General features: G+C 50.2%; 1 protein-coding gene across 1 annotated transcript in view; it reads left to right on the top strand.

Annotated features, from left to right (window-relative positions):
- Positions 1-20122, top strand: part of LOC141027076 (uncharacterized) — a 135521-nt gene that overhangs the window by 36137 nt on the left and 79262 nt on the right. The gene's annotated exons all lie outside the window — the stretch shown is intronic.

Here is a 20122-nt window from a genome sequence, read left to right as displayed (position 1 = left end):
AGCCTGGCATCTTCAAGGAGCGGCTCTTCAAGCCGTCAGCGACACCACCACTTTCAAGGACAACTCAGCCTCGGGAGGAACTCCCGCAGCTGCCTGCCAAAGGAGCCCCAGCCTGTGGCCCGACTTCGGGAGCACGCCTACTCTTGGCACTCGAGCCCCGGGAGGGATGCTAGACCAAGGAATTCAAGGAATACCTGATGCAAGGGACGCTGCCGGAGAAGGAGGAAGACGCGGAGCACGTGGCCCGGCAAGCCACGGCATACTGCATCCGGGACGGTGAGTTATATAGGAAGCGACCAAATGACGTTTCATTGCGTTGCATCTCCAGAGACCAGGGGAAGGAGTTGCTATCCGATATACACGGTGGGGACTGCGGGCACCACTCGTCGTCGCGGACCCTCGTCGGCAAGGCATTCCGAAGCGGATTCTACTGGCCCACGGCGCTAAACAACGCAGCCGAGCTGGTGAAGTCCTGTGAAGCCTGCCAGTTCCACGCCAAGCAGATCCATCAGCCGGCTCAGGGCCTCCAGACCATCCCACTCACATGGCCGTTCGCGGTCTGGGGGGTGGATATCTTGGGCCCATTCCCTCGGGCGCCAGGGGGCTACCGCTACCTCTACGTCGCCATCGACAAGTTCACCAAGTGGGCGGAGGTGGAAGCCGTCCGCACCATCCCAGCTGGCTCCGCGGTCAAGTTCATCAGGGTCCTCGTGAGCCATTTCGGGGTCCCCAACCGCATCATCGCTGATAACGGCTCGCAGTTCACTAGTAATCTCTTCAGAACATACTGTGCTAACCTTGGAACGCAGATCTGCTATGCTTCGATGGCGCACCCCAGGAGCAATGGTCAGGCCGAACGCACCAACGCAGAGGTCCTGAGGGGCCTCAAGACCAGGACTTTCAAGAAGAAGCTCGAGGCCTGCGGCAGGGGCTGGTACGACAAGCTCCAGTCCGTGCTGTGGTCCATCCGCACCACCGCCACCAAGCCAACGGGCGAGACCCCATTCTTCCTCGTCTAAGGAGCAGAAGCGGTCCTCCCTCATGAGGTCAAGCATCGCTCCGCACGGGTCCTGGCGTTTGATGAAACGCAGCAGGACGCCACGCGGGGGATGGACCTCGTGCTGGGGGAGGAACGCCACCGCGAAGCCGCACTACGGGCGGCAAGGTACCAACAGGCGCTGCGGCGATACCACCGCCGCAACATCCGCTCCAGGACGCTCGAGGCGGGCGACCTCGTCCTGAGGCGGGTCCTCTCCAGGGAAGGGCTGCATACGCTCTCACCCATGTGGGAGGGCCCGTTCAAGGTCGTCCATGTCTCCAGGCCTGGCGTCGCGCGCCTACAGACACATGACGGGGTACCCATCCAAAACGCCTGGAACATCCAGCACCTCCGGAAGTTCTACCCATGAATAAAGGCCTAGTGCCCGTGAAGAAGGCTCGGTGCCTGTGAAGATCGCCGCCCGTGACACTCTCACGTAATAACGAGTGGGGCTGTACACGCCCCGGAGTCTCAGGAGTGCCGCCCTCGGGCCTCGGGGGCTCCCTCCCACGTCCAAGTGGCAACACTTAGCTCCACGCTGGTGAGAAGACTTGAAGACTAGACTAGGTCACTACAAAAAAAGACACATTCGGGACATTTTGGGCCGAACGAAATTTTTTTCTGTCATACTTATGACACTTCTATGACGATAATTGTGACAAAACCCGGTATCATCATAGATGTGGTGGGGTCCTACTTCTATGACAAAAAATCATGACAGAAAATGGGCTTTTCGTCCTGGGCGGGCCGGAGACGCAGCTGCATGACATTCTTTGGGCCGTCCATGATGGAAAAAACCGTGGTAGAAGCGAGGGCGAGGAAAATATCGGGGTGTTCCCGGTTAGGGTGGGTGGTCGGGGCCGAGCGATGCGCGTTTCTCTCGTACATGCACGCACGTGGGTGCGAGGCATTGGGCTCTAACTGAACCCAAGCAAGGCGTTGGGCTCTAACTAAACCCGAGCGATTGCACTGCAGGCTACGCGTTACTGAACCCGAGCGATCGATCGATGGCTGTTAACTGAACCCGATCGAGCGATTCCTTTGCTACTGCTGCTAACTGAAGCCGATCAATGCTGCCTTTGGATGAACAGTGAGCGTTGCTGGGGGGTTTGGATGAATAGTTCCCGGTGGGGGTGTATGAGCAGGACCCCGTGGTGTTGCCTCTGGATGAACAGGACGCCGATCGATCGAGCCGGTTGGGGCTGGATGAACATGACCCCGTGGAGGGCAGGATGAACAGGACCACCCCGTGGAGGGCAGGATGAACAGTAGACGGTGGAGGGCTGGATGAACAGTAGCCCGTGGAGGGGTGGTTGAACAGGAGCCCGTGGAGAGGGCTGGTTGAACAGTAGCCGGTGGAGTAGCGCGCGGTGGAGGCTGGATGAACAGGAGCCCGTGGATGAACAGTCGCAGGTGGAGGCTGGAGGAGGTCGACGATGGATGAATAGTAGCCCGTGGAGGCTGGAGGGGGTCGATGGTGGAGATGAACAGTATCCCGTGGAGTCCCGTTTTGCGGTACGCCACACCCCTCCCGATAAACAGGACCCCCGTTTCGACCGTAGCGCTCCAACACAAGTCCGTTTCCTCCATTTTGCGGTACGCCACACCCCTCCCGATCAATAGGACCCCCGTTTCGACCATAGGAGGTCCGTTTCCTCCGTTTTGCGGTACGCCAGACCCCTCCCGATGAACAGGATCCCGTTTCGACCGTGGCCGGTCGAACACAAGGCCGTTTCCTCCGTTCTATGGTACGCCATGCCTCGTTTCCATCGGCTGTTCCGTCCAAGCCCTCCCGATGAACACGACGACGCATTTCGTTCCGACCCAGCCGGTTGGCTCCCCATGAACACGACGACGATGCTGTTTCTCCGGTCCGACCCAGCCATGTACACGAGCCCTGGCCGTACGTACGCGCGAGTAGGCGTTCGAGACCCCGCCCGTATGTACGTATGTGGCCATATTTACTTTCTTGCACCCTGCCCGCTGTACATACGTGTACATGCTACGTGCGCGCCTCTACATGGACCAGTATGTATGTACACGTTCGTGACCAGAATGACAATGCTACGTACGCTTCGACCAGGTGGGTCCCGACTGTCAGGCACTTCCTTGTGTGCGAAGATCTAGCTGGTGGGTCCTAGCAGTTAGGGGGGCGAATCGTTTTTTTGCCCGGACGAACTTCCTTGCATGCGAAGATGTAGCTGGTGGGTCCCAGCAGTCAGGGGAAACATTTTTTTTTCACGAAATATGGTGGCCCGTTCGGTGGGTCCCCGCTGTCAGGTGGAGGAATAATTATTTTGCGCGTAATAAGGAGGCACTTCCTTGCTGCGGCCGTGGACCCAGCTGCCAGCCTCTCCACATACAGTACTCTTCCGATGGAAGTCGTTCCTTGACCACGTTGACCACGCCACGCCAAGAGCACCAGGGCGGTGGATGACAGCGAGGCCTAGGAAGGCGACGACGTGGAGCCGGGGAAGACGCGGCAGTGGAAGCCCGCGTGGAGAGGAGTACGAGGGTTCACTGGTTCGGCTACGGTGTGCGGCTGCCGTCGCTGCAGGGCCTGGCCAGCGGTGGGAATAGTAGGGGCGGTGAGGCCTCCACAGCAGCACAGCCGGCCACGGGAGGCAGGAGCATGCGGCACGACCGGCGCTGCTTTGGGTGGCTGGAGCAAGAAGACCAGACGTTGAGGAAGCACTACGGCCGTTGGATGGACATCGTACGGTCACTGGAGCTAGAATCGTTCATATTGACTAAGTTGATAAAGCCCTCCGTCCCCGTCAACTTAGTAGGCCCACAAGTCAGCCTGCCACTATACTGGGTCCCAACTAGCAGGGGGAGTATTCATTTTTTTGTGCGTAATAAGGAGGCACTTCCTTGCGTGCGAAGATATAGCTGGTGGGTCCAAGCTGTCAGTGGCGGTAACGTTTTTTCGCGAAATACAGAGGCCCTTTCGATGGGTCCCAGATGTCAGGTGGAGGAATCATTATTTTGCGCGTAATAAGGAGGCATTTCCGTGCGTGCGGCCGTGGACCCAGCTGTCAGCCTCTCCACGTACAGTCCACTTCAGATGCATGTCGGTCGTTTACCACGTTGACCAGGCCGCGCCGAGAGCACCAGGGCGGTGGACGACGGCGAGGCCTAGGAAGGGAATGACACGAAGCCAGGGAAGACTCGGCAGTTGTTTCCCACGCGGAGGGGAGTACGACTGTACGAGGGTTTACTGGTTCGTCTGCCGTCGCCGGAGAATAACAGCAGGTGTGGGTGAGTAGAGGGATGGCTAGGCCAGCGATGGGAGTACGGTGGGGCGGTGAGGCCTGCGCGGAAGCATAGCCGGCCGCGGGGAGGAGAGAGCAGGCAGTCCTGCTGGCGCTTGTTTGAGCGGCTGGAGCAGGAAGAGCAGAGATTGAAGAAGCACGACGGCCGTTGGATGGACATCCAACAGTCACTGCTTGTGCGTCAACATTTTTTAGGAAAGCCTCAAATCTGTGGAAAACATCATACAACCCGTTTGCCATTATTTCTAATAATTTACAGCCCATTTGCTAATTCTTAAGGTTTTTTTGGAGCCCATATTCTTTTTGTTAGCATTACAGCCCATATTGTGGCCACGGTTAAAAAATTATTCGAAATTTTACATATTTCAGTGCGGTCCGAACTGTTTTTAATCCCGAAATTTCGAGTCACATTCAAACTGATTTTAAAAATAAATGTATATCAATATAAAATCCAACAAATTGTCCACGCATAAAAATTAATGCAATTTAAAATCTCGAAATGAAAATAAGAAATTTGAAACTAGCTACCGGTTTGATGTGTTATAAAAATGTACAGCCCATGTCTCATTACTGATAGGCCATTTTCTCGGCCAGCCAAATGAAGCTCTCCTTGTCTTGAAAGATTTGCAGCCCAACAGGCCTGACAAAGCGACTTACTTGGCAAATCACAAAAAAACTGGGCTGTGGCCGTGGACCCAGCTGCGGCCGTGGACCCAGCTGTCAGCCTCTCCACATACAGTACTCTTCCGATGGAAGTCGGTCGTTGACCACATGGACCACGCCGCACCGAGAGCACCATGGCGGTGGACGACGGCGAGGCCTAGGAAGGGGATGACGCGGAGCCGGGGAAGACGCGACAGTGGATGCCCACGCGGAGAGGAGTACGAGGGTTCACTGGTTCGGCTGCGATGTGAGGCTGCCGTCGCCGCAGAATAACAGGGGGTGTTGGTGAGTAGAGGTATGCCTTGGCCAGCGGTGGGAGTAGTAGGGGGCGGTGAGGCCTCTTCGGCATCATAGCCGTCCACGGGAGGCAGGAGCACGCGGCACGACCGGCGCTTGTTTGGGCGGCTGGAGCAAGAAGACTAGAGGTTGAAGAAGCACTACTGCCGTTGGATGAACATCGTACGGTAACTGGAGCTAGAATCGTTCATATTGACTAAGTTGACAAAGCCCTCCGTCCCCGTCAACTTGTTAGGCCCACAAGTCAGCCTCCCACGATGCTGGGTTCCAGAGGGCAGGGGGAGTATTCATTTTTTTGTGCGTAATAAGGAGGCACTTCCTTGCGTGCGAAGATAGCTGGTGGGTCTGACCTGTCAGCGGGGGGCACGTTTTTTCGTGAAATACAGAGGCCCTTCCGGTGGGTCCCAGATGTCAGGTGGAGGAATCAAAGACTTGAGAAGGCGTACAGAACAAGCTAGTGTACCAGTAAAGAGACGTTGCTGAGTTTTAGAAAAAAGAGAGACGTGCTCCTGTAGCTGGTTCAAATCCAAACCTAGACTATGACTATATATGGTGCTATGCTACTCTGCAAGTAATGAAACTGACATATCCAACGTTCGCTTATCCTCTTCTCTACTTACTCTGCCTAGTATCAGAAGCTCTGGCCGCAGCAACCATGTCCGCTGGCTGCTCGTCCTCCTGCTCTTCAGCAGGCAACAACCAAATATGCGCCAAGTCACCACCCGTACCATCGCCCGTGGGTCTCATCACACCCCCGCCGGCACGCGCACCGCAACCGGTTGCTCATCGCAACCCACTGCCGTTGTTGTGGTGCCACTGCTGCAAATCACGCAGTGTCATCCGTCGCGTCTCAACCACAATCCTCAACCCTGGCCGTGTCTTCTACAAATGCCCGAATCATGGGGTAATAATATGTTTAAGTGTTGTTCTGCTGCTTTCAGTTACTGATTTTTTTAATAGTTTGGTTCATGATCTTCCAATTTGATTCGTGCAGAAAAGGGAAGATTCGTGTGATTTGTATTTATGGGAAGTTGCTGATGTGGGGGAGTGCAACTACGCTGATTATTTGGTTAGTCAAGGAATCCCAATACCAGCAGGTTGGGGTGTTGGACAAGTAACTGAAGGAACGACAGAAGAGGAAGATGCAGAGCAGAAGGTTAAAGATGCAGTTCCTCTTATCATGGCCAAGCAACAGCTGCTGAACGGCCTTGACAACAATGAGGAGATGAAAGAGCTTGTGAAGATAATGGGCAAAATCGATGTGCTCTGTAGGATGACTGTCTCTTTATTTGCAGTGTATGTAGCACTCGTGATATATTCAGTGGCTATGACATAAGCACTTTGCTGAAACTAGTAATGAATGAAACCTGTGTAGCAGGCTGGGCGTAGTGTTGTGAACATCTAATGATTTCTATCAACGGAAATCAGGGGGTATCCCCTTTTGCTCATAAATAAATAAATAGTAGAGGCCCTTTTGGTAATAAATAAATAAATTAGCAGAGGACTGTTGGGTCAGCTTTGTTCTCATTCGAAGACGTCGAGCAAATTGCAGTCCAACAGCAAACTATGTCATCAAATTCAAGTTTCACATCCAAATATGAGTACAACTAAACAACGATGTCATCATGTTTTAGTCGTCATACAATCACCAAACACAAATCAGCATACATAACAAGTGTCTCACAGGAAAATACTAAACAACATGTTCATCAGGTGCCAGTTGTCATAGCAAACACAATTTCACATAGTAGATAAAAAAACGTCTTCAGATAGGCAAATACGACAAAAGCAATGTAATCATCATCCGCAGCAGCAGCGTCAACATCTTCGCCATGTGTATCAGTCTGAATCGTAATTCCCCACGGTGTCATTTTCTTCTTCGTCCTCAACGTCCTCGAACGTTGGCTTCTTCTTGATCAACTCTTGTATGTCCACAGCACGACAGGCAATCTTTTCGCCGGCGTCATTGACGTGATGGTTCTCAAAGATATTAGAAACATCTGTGTTATCTTGTACATCAGGAGCAGTGTAAGCATCATCTTGTTGTGCAACTTCATTAAACGAATTCCTCTGCTCAAACCTTTGCACTACTCTCCAGTCATCGCTACGTGCAAATGTGTCTTCCAAGAAAAATATCTTTGTTGCTTGATTTGCCAAAATAAAAGGCTCATCGGTCTGGTACGCCGCCTTGACATTGATGGATTTGAAATAATCACCAGCTCTGGGTTTTGCGATCCTGGAAAATAGGTTATAGCAACGACAGCACAACAGAACCACACACCGATGATCCTCGAAACTGGAGATATACTGGTACTAAACAATGTCTGTTATGTTAGCATACATTTCAGTTGTCTCTTTGTCATATGTATCCGTGCTCATGATGGCACTATTTTGTGTCTTCCTGCCTTCGTCTCGTGCAACGGTGTTGTAGCGCACATCTCCAACAACGCAAGATTCATAATGTCTTACCCGAGTATCAGGACCCATTGCTAGTGAGTAAAGGGCATCATCAACTGCCTGCCCATCCTCCCGCATCTTCTTAACCTATGGTTAGAAAATAGACAAGCTGATCATCTTATGTCCTCAATATATTAAAAAAACTGACAGTGCAATTCAAAAGCTTACATGGCTCTTGAACCATTTCGCAAATCCTGCCATATCTAGTTTGTCAATGTTTCTTGGATTTTGCGGCAGTAACTCCTTTTTGTAGATGCTGCACAACATAGTGATCGCATCAAACATCTAAATATATAAGAATGTGCTGCAAGTTTAGTAGATTATGATGTATAAGCTGTAGTACTTAGCACTTACTTGATATAAGGTAGTATCTCAAGACAGTTATTCAACACATACCAAACCATTTTGTCCAAATCTTGAGGTTTGTCCTCTTGTCGACTCTTCCCTATAACTCGAATAGAATAATCGGAAACATTGAGCCCGGGATTGTCTTCATCCACGTCTTTGCTAAGCTGATCAGCTGTTTCAATGTATTTTGAGCAGAATGTCAACGCTTCTGTAGCAATGTACGCCTCTGCAATGGAACCCTCGGGTCTAGCTCTGTTCCTAACATAGCCCTTGAAAGTGCCTAGCCGCCTTTCAATAGGGTACATCCAGCCATACTGTACTAGACCTCTAAGTAGTGCCTCGTCAGGTAGATGAACAGCCAAATGCACCATCACATCAAAGAAGGCTGGAGGATATATCTTCTCATGGTCGCATAGGATAGTTGGTATCTTGTCTCTAAGACGCTCCAAAGCATCTATCCTGATATTTCTACTGCAGATTTCCCTGAAGAATTGTCCCAACTCTGCAACTGCTCTGTATAAGTCAGGGCGGCCCAATCCTCTAAGGATAACAGGTAAAACCCTTTGAAGTAGGACGTGGCAGTCATGAGTTTTCAACCCTTGTACCTTGTTTCCATCTGCACTGACTCTCCTTTCAGGGTTGGAAGCAAATCCATGTGGGAATCTCACACGTGACAAGACCTCGCAGAATTCTTTTCTTTTTACCTTATCCAAGACGTACACAGCTGGTGCCATATCCTGTGGTTTACCTTCATCTTGCACCTGCAAATCCTGTCTGATACCCAGGTGTGTCAAATCAATCCTAGATTTTAAGGTATCTTTCGTCTTGCCTTCAATATTAAGAAGTGTGCCGATAATGCTGTCACATATATTTTTCTCGATGTGCACCACATCAAGATTATGCCGTAGATCCAAATCTTTCCAATACTCCAAGTCCCACAAAGTGGACCAGCGGGTAAACAATAATCTCTCTTCTGCCCTGCCACGCTTCCTTTACCCGCTACCATTATCAGGATGGTTTCCTGGTGTAATATGCCTAACCTTCTCTAATTCCACTTGCAACTCATCGGCGGTGAGCCTCTTTGGCGCATCACGGTTTTCATGCTTTGCATTGAACACATGTCTTCAGTATTTTCTAGGATGGGACTTGTCCTTGGCAAGGAAACGACGGTGTCCAATGTAACAGATCTTGCTAAGTATTGCGTATGACAGCGGATTCCTGTCACAGCGAACACATGCATTGTAACCATGTGTCGTTCGCCCTGACATAGTGCCCAAAGCCCGATAATCATGGATGCACCAAAGTATAACAGCACGCAGAAAGAAATCAGCTGGTGGGCTGCTATATAGGTCTCGAGTGAGAACACCCCTCCATAGCTGTTGAAGTTCCTCCACAAGAGGCTCCATGAACAAATCAAAATCCTTTCCAGGACTTTTTGGACCTAGGATGAGCAAGGCCATCATGTAGTTTGATTCTTTGGTGCAGACATTTGGAGGCATGTTGTAAGGGATAACAAGCACTAGCCACATGCTATATGTCGCGCTCTGGTGGCCAAATGGGTTAAATCCATCTGAAGCTAAGCCAAGTCTAATGTTTCTCGGGTCACCAGCAAACTTTTCGTGCTTCTGATTGAAGCTTTTCCACTCACTACCATGTGATGGATGGCTCATTACATTTTGATCTCTGTACTCCTGGTTCCTAGAATGCCACATTACATCCTCTCTTGTTTCAGCATCATGAAACAACCTCTGCAATCTTGGTGTAATTGGAAAATGTCTCACAACATTATGAGGAATCCTCTTCACAGGATCGCCATCTTTCCATCTTGATGATTTGCATTTCAGGCATTCACTTAAGTTGGCATAATCCTTCCGGAACAGAACACAATTATTCTTACAAACATGGATCATATCATATCCAATTCCAACTGCACGAAGGAAATTCTTCATTTTACTGTAGGTGTGTGGCAGCTCAGACGCATCTGGGAAAGCTTTGCGGAAAGCAGCCAACATCGCATCGAATGATTTGTTGGTCATCCGCTCAGATGTCTTCACCTGAAGAAAGGTGACCATAGCTGAGAATACTGACAACTTATTTCCTGGGGTGACAGCCACGTTGCATTGTTCCAACATGCGGGCCCACCATTTTTCTTCTGCAGGTGAAAGTTCACGGAATGCACGAGCATTTCGTAGCATTGTTTCAATGTTGGTCAAAATCACTGGCTCCGCCACCACCTCCTCCTCCTCCTCTTCCACCTGACATCAGGCAGATCAAGATGGTGATATGCTGCTTCCACGTAGTCAATAACATTGACGTTCACAGCTTCACCATGATGAACCCACCTAGTATATGTGACCGACATCCCATACAAGTGTAGATGATTTTGCATAGTTTACTGGGGTCTTGTAACTGAATTCATACAACTGCTACACGGGCAGAGCACATCTAATTTCGGACCACCGTACTCAGCTCTGATAAAGTTCATGAAGTTTTCAACCCCCTCGACATATGCAGCGGAGAATCTTCAAGCAGAAGTTATCCAAGTCCTGTCCATCTGTTAGACATACAAATTAGTTCTTCTACTAGATATTACAGGAAAAACATATATGCTTTTTTATGAAGTCCAGAAGAAAATACCTAGGTCGATGTCTAAAGCTATGGCAAGATATTTGGACGCGAAGATCTAAGTAATGAAATATATGTAAAGCTAATTTAGCAAATAGATTTGAGTGCTAAATTATGGCAGGCTGTTTTAGCAGTCAATGAGGCCGAGCACACAACCATCGAACTATCGAAGGCCATCACAGCAACAAAGATCGAGTATAAAACGGTGTAGAGCTATTTCACCTAACAGATTGGATACTAGACCATGGCAATCTACGTCACAATAAATATATGGCAGGATATTTTAGCAACTAATCGGCCTTGGCATGCCATCTCAGCTAAGCAGATTGAGTGCAGAACAGGGCGAGGAAGCTTCTTAAGCAGAGCATATTGACTGTAAACTACTTCGGCAAACAGTGAGATTAACAGCGTCTATCAGCTAACATTCAGCGCTACACCGACATGCACGGGGCCTCAGTCTAGAATGCGCGTACCGTGGGAGAAGCTGACCGCCGTGCGTCTCCACACGAACGTCGCCAGTGGTGGCAGCGCTGACCGCCGTGCGCCTCCACAAGAACGTCACCAGCGGTGGTGGCGCGGGTAGAGGACGACAGTCTACGAGAGCGTACTGTGGGAGCGAGAGGATCGCCGTGCGTCCCCTCGACGAATCGCGGCGCCGACGTATCGGCGTGGCGGGGAGGGCGGCTTTGGCGGAGCGAATGGAGTGGAGGGGGACGGGGGGGAGGTGGGTTTGGGGAATATTATTGGCTAGTTGGCCGAAGGGCGGTTGAATCTAGGATTTGGGGGAATTTTTGGGTGGGGGAGAGGATTTTCGCGCGGTGGGCGGGGGGAGTTTGGAGCATGGTCGGTTTCTCCAAGTGATTTCCCACGTGTTAGTGAAGAGGCAAGCCGAAGCGCGTTCCGTTTGCGTGAGCCGTGTGCAGGACTGAACGTGTGTGGGGTGCAATGCGACCGCGACAGGGGTGATGTGAGTGTACCGCCACTTTTCCTTTTAAACTAGGTGCTTCGCCCCCTCAAAAAAACTTGTTGCTTCACGCGATCCATCGACACTACTACTAGTAATCCGGTAATCCCGACTCAAACGGCGCGGCCGGGTCTTTTCCCGCGCGATATGCTGGGAGGTTGGCTTAGTTGGGTTTTTTTAGGACGAGTAATGCTACACCTACGTAGTCCCAGTTACGTAATTAACATAATGTGAAACGTGTGAGCTGTTGATTGTAGATTGGGGGGAGGGAGGGGCCCACCACCATGAAAATCAGGGGAGGAGAGAGAGATGCAATTTACGTTAACCCTTTCGTAGGTTCCCGTAGATGTAGAAAAATGTGAAATGCGTGAATGTGCATTTGCAGATAAGGCCTTCCCTCGTTCATCCTTTTCTCCCACAAGATCTTGATCTTCCGTGCAACGCACGGGCATCTTGCTAGTACTCCTACAATATACTATATTATTGTGAAAGTTCATATACACCGGCCGAGATTAATGCAAACACGGCAGATTTTCATTACATTTCGAACTTTTATAGGACAGAAAAATAAAAGAAACCCGACCCTAAACCTATTCTACGGTGGCGACCGACGTCCTCCATCTGCGATCTCCATGTACGGGGGCGGGGTTCAAGACCCGTGAAGTGAAGGTGCGGTCTCCGGCGAGGAAAAGTAGAACACGGGAGACGGACCGGCCAGTTGGCACACCATGCCCTGCCGCCTCCCATGCCCTACTCATCCTCGGAGGAGTCCCCGACCTCGGCGGTGCCGGACGTTGGACGGCGGCAAGTAGGACGCGTGGCTGACGGTGCTCCCGTCGTCGGCCGCCAGCGTGGCCACCACTTGTGCGGTGACTTGAGCGAGGGCGGCGACCTTGAGCTCCATCCCCGAAGTAAAGCTCTCTCGCAGAGCGTTCGCGCTTGCGGTCATGGCGGATGTGGTGCCAGGTAGGAGGACGATGCGCTATGGTCTGGAGGTTAGCTGGGCGTTGCCACTTTAAGTAGCGCATTCCGGTGAGGCCAAGCGTCCTGGTGCGTCATTAAGTCGTCGGAGTTGGTTCGTCGAGCACCGAGCCTCTTAACGACGGCATACGGACGGATGGCATGAATGCAGGCAGCTGGCGCCGGCTGGGAACGCACCGCACGACGGCGCGAGGGACGAGGGTTTTTGGTGTGCCAGGGTAGTCAGCTGTGGTCGTGGCAACGTTGGAGATGCCCTTTGCTCACATGCGATCGACACATGTCATTGAAAAAGCAAGACGACCCGGCATGGTCTCTGATAACCCACAAGTATAGGGGATCAATTGTAGCCTCTTTCGATAAGCAAGAGTGTCGAACCCAACGAGGAGCTAAAGGTAGAACAAATATTCCATCAAGTTCTATCGACCACCGATACAACTCTACGCACGCTTGACGTTCGCTTTACCTAGAACAAGTATGAAACTAGAAGTACTTTGTAGGTGTTTTTGGATAGGTTTGCAAGAATATAAAGAGAGCGTAAATAAAAAGTAGGGGCTGTTTAGATGAAGACACAACTAAATTAGTTTTAGTAGAGAGCTTTTTTGTTACGAGAAAGTTATTTGTCCCTAGGCAATCGATAACTAGACCGCTAATCATTATTGCAATTTTATTTGAGGGAGAGGCATAAGCTAACATACTTTCTCTACTTGGATCATATGCACTTATGATTGGAACTCTAGCAAGCATCCGCAACTACTAAAGATCATTAAGGTAAAACCCAACCATAGCATTAAAGCATCAAGTCCTCTTTATCCCATACGCAACAACCCCCTTACTCGGGTTTGTGTTTCAGTCACTCACGTCACCCACTATAAGTGAATCATGAACGTATTGCAACACCCTACAGTGGGGATCCCTCACGCTTGCGCGACACGGAGAGCACCATAGGGCAGCACCAATAATAAAACATTCAACTCAAACCAATCACGATCATCAATTAACCCGTAGGACAAAAGGGATCTACTCAAACATCATAGGATAGCCATACATCATTGGGAAATAATATATAGCGTTGAGCACCATGTTTAAGTAGAGATTACAGCGGGAAAGAGAGAGGTTACACCGCTGCATAGAGGGGGGAAGAGTTGGTGGTGATGGCGCTGAAGTTGTTGGTGAAGATTGCGGTGATGATGATGGTGGCCACGGTAGCGTTCCGGCGCCACCGGAAGAGAAGGGGAGAGGGGGGCCCTTCATCTTCTTCTTCCTTGACCTCCTCCCTAGATGGGAGAAGGGTTTCCCCTCTGTTCCTTTGCCTCCATGGTGTGGGAGGAGTGAGAGCCCCTCCGAGATTGGATCTGTCTCTCTGTCTCTCTCTGTTTCTGCGTTCTCCTTCCGCTGCCCTTTCACCGTTTCGTATATATATGGAGATCCGTAACTCCGAATTGACTGAAACCTTCACCGTGATTTTTTCTAAAAATTAGCTTTCTTGCGGCCGAAGAAGGGCATCAACCGCCTTACGGGTGGCCCACGAGGTCAGGGGCGCGCCCAGGGAGGGCAGGCGCGCCCCCCTTCCTCGTGGCCACCTCGGGCACCGTCTCGCGTTGATTTTTCTTCCGAAATTCTCCAAATATTCCAAAAATATTCTCCATCCGTTTTTATCCCGTTTGGATTCCGTTTGATATGGATATTCCGCGAAACATAAAACATGCAACAGACAGGAACTCGCACTGGGCACTGGATCAATATGTTAGTCCCAAAAATAGTATAAAAAGTTGCCAAAAAGTATATGAAAGTTGTATAATATTGGAATGGAACAATAAAAAATTATAGATACGACGAAGACGTATCAGTCTCAGGTCCTGAGGATGCAGTTGGCCGCGCTACACCACTCCGCGGACGCGTCCCGGCGCCCCGTGCATCCTCGACGAGCTGGGTGTTGGGGTGTGTTTGGATTGTGGCCAAAGTGCACCTTACCAATTTTGGTCATGACCCAAAGATTGGTCTTTGTTTGGATGGTTGCCATTTTTTTAGGTTTTGGTCATGACCCAAAAATGGATGGTTGCCATTTTTTTGGCATGCCAATGAACTCTAGCCAACTCTAGTTCATTTTTCCTTCCGATGTTGGCCAAATCATGGGCAACCAAAACCTCAACCAAAATTTTGGCTACCCAATGCTTTGATGGGGCAACCTTGGGCACAAACCAAACATACTGTTGGTCGTGCCACAGCACTAACGCCACCCTCGGCACACTGAAACCGACCGTGTCTAGCGATGATGAGCGTGTCGCTCACCGCGGTCGCCGTGTCCAGAGGCGGTGCTGGAGCTGCGCCACGTTGTTGGCCCCCACGACCCACATGAACGGTTGCCGGTGGTGAGGAGGTCGTGGGCCAGCTCCTCCATTGGACTAGTTTGCGCTACGTCGTCCCGATAGGTGTGCCCCACATGTCGTTTTCCCTGTTTTCCCGGCCATATTCGAGCGTCAGTGCTCCGCGTTGCGCATTAGGCCTTTCACTATGTAGGCCAAGTGAGACAAGTTATTGTTTATTTGAGCCGTTCAAGTATAATCATGTGGCGTTTGCTTATTTCTCATTCCTCTCCAACCCTCTTCTCCATCGATCATGTCGCCTTCCGGTCGAGTCCATCCTCCTGCATGCCTCATTTGAACATTCCGTCGAGTATCATTCGCATGTGGGCCTAGACCATGCTTGTATTTCCAATGTTTATTTGTAATTTGTCCGACATGCATACAAACAAACGGTTCGTTTGAAGTTTCACTTTGCCTCCACTACGTGTCGCTTCGCGTCTTAGTTTTGACATCCCATTTGGTTCATGCCCCGACACATGTTGACGAGATCGATTGATGTTCAGAGATCAATTGCGTGTCGTGCAAGGAGATAAATGTTTGGTCTGTTTCTATGATAGAAATGACCCGGGGGGGGGGGGTCTGTGGGGATCAGAGGGAGTATATTGTACGTTCATAAGCGAAACAAACGTATTGTACCCACCCTAGTCCTCTTTCAATCGATCTCCGGACCCCGAGATGAAATCGAGAGAGAAAGAGTGGGGGCATGTGTGATACCTAAGGCCCCGCATGTCAGTTACTCAATGGGTTCAGCCACGTCAGGGGATCCTCATCCGTAGTATACTCCCTCTGTTTTTATTTACTCCGCATAAAATGACGCGGGCGGGGGAGGGGGAGGGACGTCGGTTTGCTCTCAACTGCTGTCCCACAAGCGAGCGAAAACGCAAGACAAAGCGCGTTCCATTTAGTGAGCGACGTGGAGGGTCCAGCGTGCCGGGCTGCAATGCGAACGCGACAAGAGCGATGTACAGTCAAAACCGATTGACAGATCATCACCGGAACCACTATTCACACCAGAACCTTCGCTGCTCGGCCTATGCCAGCCACTGCCCTAAAACCACACCTAATCTCCAGCCCCTTCTTTCACGACCGGATTTTCGGGATATAAATTTCCCAGAAAACGGCCTTTGTGCTCACCAGCCCCAGGAATACTGTTAGCTGATGAGGCACCAACTTGATACAAGAATTCCAAGCAAAGTGCAAAGTATGTAGTACAAGACCATTGTGGCCTAGGAGTACAACACTTGGTTTCTAGTGGTTGATGGCGGAAGCGGTTTGTGGTATATCTGCGTCTATGGGACTCCATTTCCCACAAGAACAGCTGACCAGGATAACTCCTATCTTTGCGAGGCTGCTATCGTCGTTGCGTCATTTCCGGGGCTGTCATCGCGATGCTTATCTTCAAGCAAGGAATCTGGCCAAGACAATAGCCAGGGACAAGCCAGTGAGTACGTTTGAATGTACTCGCAAACATTAAGAACACGGGTATAATATAATAAGAGACAATCATGCTCCGAAATATTTATGATCACAACGTCTGCCACGAAAGTCTGTGATGCTCGCATGCAGAGAAAATATGGACATGCAATACGGGAGTAAAAAAAAATAGAATGCACTGACCGAGTGTCTGAAAGGACTCCTCAAAATGGTGCAAATAAATTAACAATGCAGCAGTCGGGCGTCTGAGCGACACCACATAAAGGGCTTATAAAAGATGAATAAACAAAAAGCATGCCGCAGTCGGGCGTCTGAGCGACACCACATAAAGGGCTTATGAAAGAATAATCATAGTGAATATCCAGGAGGTAGGACCATCCCAGGGATACTCAATAATTCAAATAAAGTACCGGTTAGTCCACAATAATAACAAATCATAATCCTCATAGGTCATAAACAAAGCTCTGGTATATCCGTTTCTCCATCCGAAGACCGTCACTAGTTTCTAATCAAGCCGTTTTCCATCCGAATGCCGTTACTATGATTCTAATTAATCCGTTCTCCATCCGAATACCGTTACTATGATTCTAATTAATCCGTTCTCCATCCGAATACCGTTATTATGATCCATCTTAGACTGTAGTCCTTACTCATGAACATGGCTATCCGAATGGATATATCCTCTGCAGAGGGTGTACTCTTTACCCACAAGCAACGGATTTATTTAGTCCATCGAGACTAATTCCGTCTACGGCCTTTTAATTGAAAACACGCCTGACCTGCACACACCAGCTTAACTTACCGGTGTCTCGAATCACCCACGACACCCGTCAAGCAAAACTCTAAGTGGGGAGGCTACAACCTCGACGTAGCATGGGATCAAATTTATATGCGCGCGCTCTAAGGGGTGCCCCCCTCTCGGTCCCAACCGGAAACACCCATGCCCCCGGACCAGGTGGCATGCCTACCGGATGCATCCAGTATCTTCCACCATGGCCTCTCTGTACGGTGTGTGCCTTGGTAAGGGGTTGACAACTTACTGTACCGTACCCTACCCACGGCAGGGACCGGTGGTAGTACAAAACAAGAAGTGGAAGCTACTAAACAAGACTCGACCCATGACCGACTCAGGTGGTCCAAGTATTCTCCGAATGATCAGCTTAACCAAAACAAATACTACCAATGACGGACAGAATCACCGCTCACCAAAACTCGTCATGCCATACCGGACACACTCGTCCCGACGAGGAACTAGGGGCAAGCTCGTGTCTACCCAAGACCACGACTTTCCCGGCTTCCTTCCGGTATACATGAGAAGCTCACGAGGATGATCGTTGTCACCAGCATATCCATTTACAACAGTAAGGAAAATCTCCAATATGCAATCATGCATGCGACTTTACCGTTACATAAGAATAACGTATGCTCCGAGTCAAAGTGGGTTGTACCGTATCAAAACACCACACAAAAAATTATGCCAGAGTTCAGAAATGCTTGCCTTCAAGAGTATGCAAAGGGTGCACTTTTTGAAAGCTTTCTTCACTCTCCATTTCCTATTTTGAAAAATAATTAAATAACAAATATTACAAACACAGTACAAAAAGTTGTCTCCAATATTTTTGAAATAAATCTTAAAATAAACTAGATGAAATTTGAGAGAGGTAGGGAAAAGAATCAACTCATTTGGAGTTTTATTTTAAAAGTTATAGCCAGTCAAAGATCAGTCAAACTTCTGTTTTTAATAAAACCAGAAAAAGGAAAACGCTTCGGGGGAGAATACGCTTTCGCAACATAGGAGACGTACTCGGGATTTATACGCCTTCACTTAACCAGAGAGGACGGCGCACGGGCCACTGACAGTGGGTCCAGAGGGCCCACTGGTCAGGTTTGACCGTTCTTCCCTCTCCCTCCTCTTCTCTGCCCGACGGGAGCGGGACTCTGGCGATCGCCGGCGACGAACGGCGGCTCCTTGAGGGCACCTGAGGGCAGGGATGGACCCGCTAGACCGGAGCGGTCCTCTCGGTGGTCGCTGGGTTGTCGGTGGTGGAAGATGTCGCCGGCGGCGAGCTCCGCGGCGGAGGGGGCTACGGGACTGGAGTGAGTTTTGGGCTCCGGTGGTCTCCGATCGAGGTTGGGTTGCTGGGCAGCTCCGCAAGGGCAAGAGGAAGCTAGTGGTGGCGCTGGATGGGCGGGGGAGTGGCTGGCTGCGACGTATTGCACCGGAGCTCGGCGGCGGCCGAACCGGCCGGAGTTGGGGAAGCTGGCCTCTCCCGGCTAATCCACTGCTAGGGGAGAACTAGGGGAAAAGTCTGAGGTCGCCTAAGGTCTTGAACGAGCTCGGGGATCCCTTAAATAGGCGCTCGAGGCTGGACCGCGGCGGCTGAGGATAAGATCGCCGGCGACAGCCGTGCTGTAGCTGCAGGGCGACGTGGCGGCGACGAGCGCGTGCCGACGAGCTTCGGGATAAGCTTGAGCTATTCATAGGGGCAGCTGGCGCGCTGGTGTGGCTTGGGCGGCGCCGACCATGGCAGAGGCTCGTTGCCGACGCTGGCGTGCCGCCAAGAGCTCTGCCAGCGGCGCTGTAGGGAGTCAGGGGTGGCGTGGAGAGTGGGCGAGGCTAGTGCGCGGTTCAGCAGTCGAGCAGGGGCCAGGGACGGGTCGCGTCGAGTGCGGCAGTGCGACGCGGCGGCTCAGTGCGCGCGCGTGCAAAACGTGCGCTCTGGGCGCGCCCAGAGCACGCACGGAACCTGCTCGACGAAACGCCAGGGCGGCCTAGAGTGCGAGGGGGAGGTTGGCACTTAGCAGGATTAGGATAGAGATAGCTAGGAGTTTAGTGGACAAGGTTGCTGGGTCAATGGAGCAAGATCATAGTGCAAACTAGGAACATGCCCAAAACTAACTGTGCACACCAAGTGTTCGACAGAATGCCAAATGTACTTAGGCAACTCTTGGAGTGGTCAAAATCTCCAGATCAGGGTCTCTCTAGTTGTAGGAGATGATGGCAAGCTCATTTGGGCAAAACCAGAAACTTGTTAGTGCAAGTTTTGCAAAACTCCAGTTTTGGACAGAAAGAAAAAGGGCTCATTGCATGCACTTAAAATCCTCCAATGAGTCCAATCTCCTGGACTTAAGGGTTTTGTAGGAAGGGTTACAAGCAGGAAAAAGGTCATGGGAATTAGAGCAAAATAAAATAGGGTTGCAGTACAAATATCAAAGTGGACCAGAAAGAAAAAGAGGTTGATTCACTCAAATGTTTCAAAGAACAACACTAGGTTTTGGTATAAAGTGGAATTGTATGCATCTACTGACATCTCCAAACACTTGGAAGAATTTTTAAAGAAATATTTAAATAGGTTGCAGTGCAAAAGTGCCTACTGGACCAGATTGGAAAAGTTGGTGTAGAGCTCAAAATCTCCAATGGCCAAGAGATATTTTTGCATAAAAGTGATGTGGAGACATCACATGACATCCCCAAATTTTGGTGGAAATTTTAAATGCATTTGCCAAATGGTTGTAGTGCAAAACAGGTTCCCAATTTATGAAATGGTCATTTTTAAAAGAGTAAAGCTCAAGAAAAAGCAAACCTTGCAATCAAATCCACTGAATAAGAATTGTTTCTTATAGAGAGTATACAAGTCCAACAATCCCTTTGGAAAGTTTCCACTTATGGTAAAAA

This window comes from Aegilops tauschii, chromosome 7 (genome assembly GCF_002575655.3).
Source record: "Aegilops tauschii subsp. strangulata cultivar AL8/78 chromosome 7, Aet v6.0, whole genome shotgun sequence".
Classification (NCBI taxonomy): Eukaryota; Viridiplantae; Streptophyta; class Magnoliopsida; order Poales; family Poaceae; genus Aegilops; species Aegilops tauschii.
The sequence above is the reverse complement of the archived record's forward strand: the minus strand, read 5'-3'. Positions and strand labels throughout refer to the sequence as shown.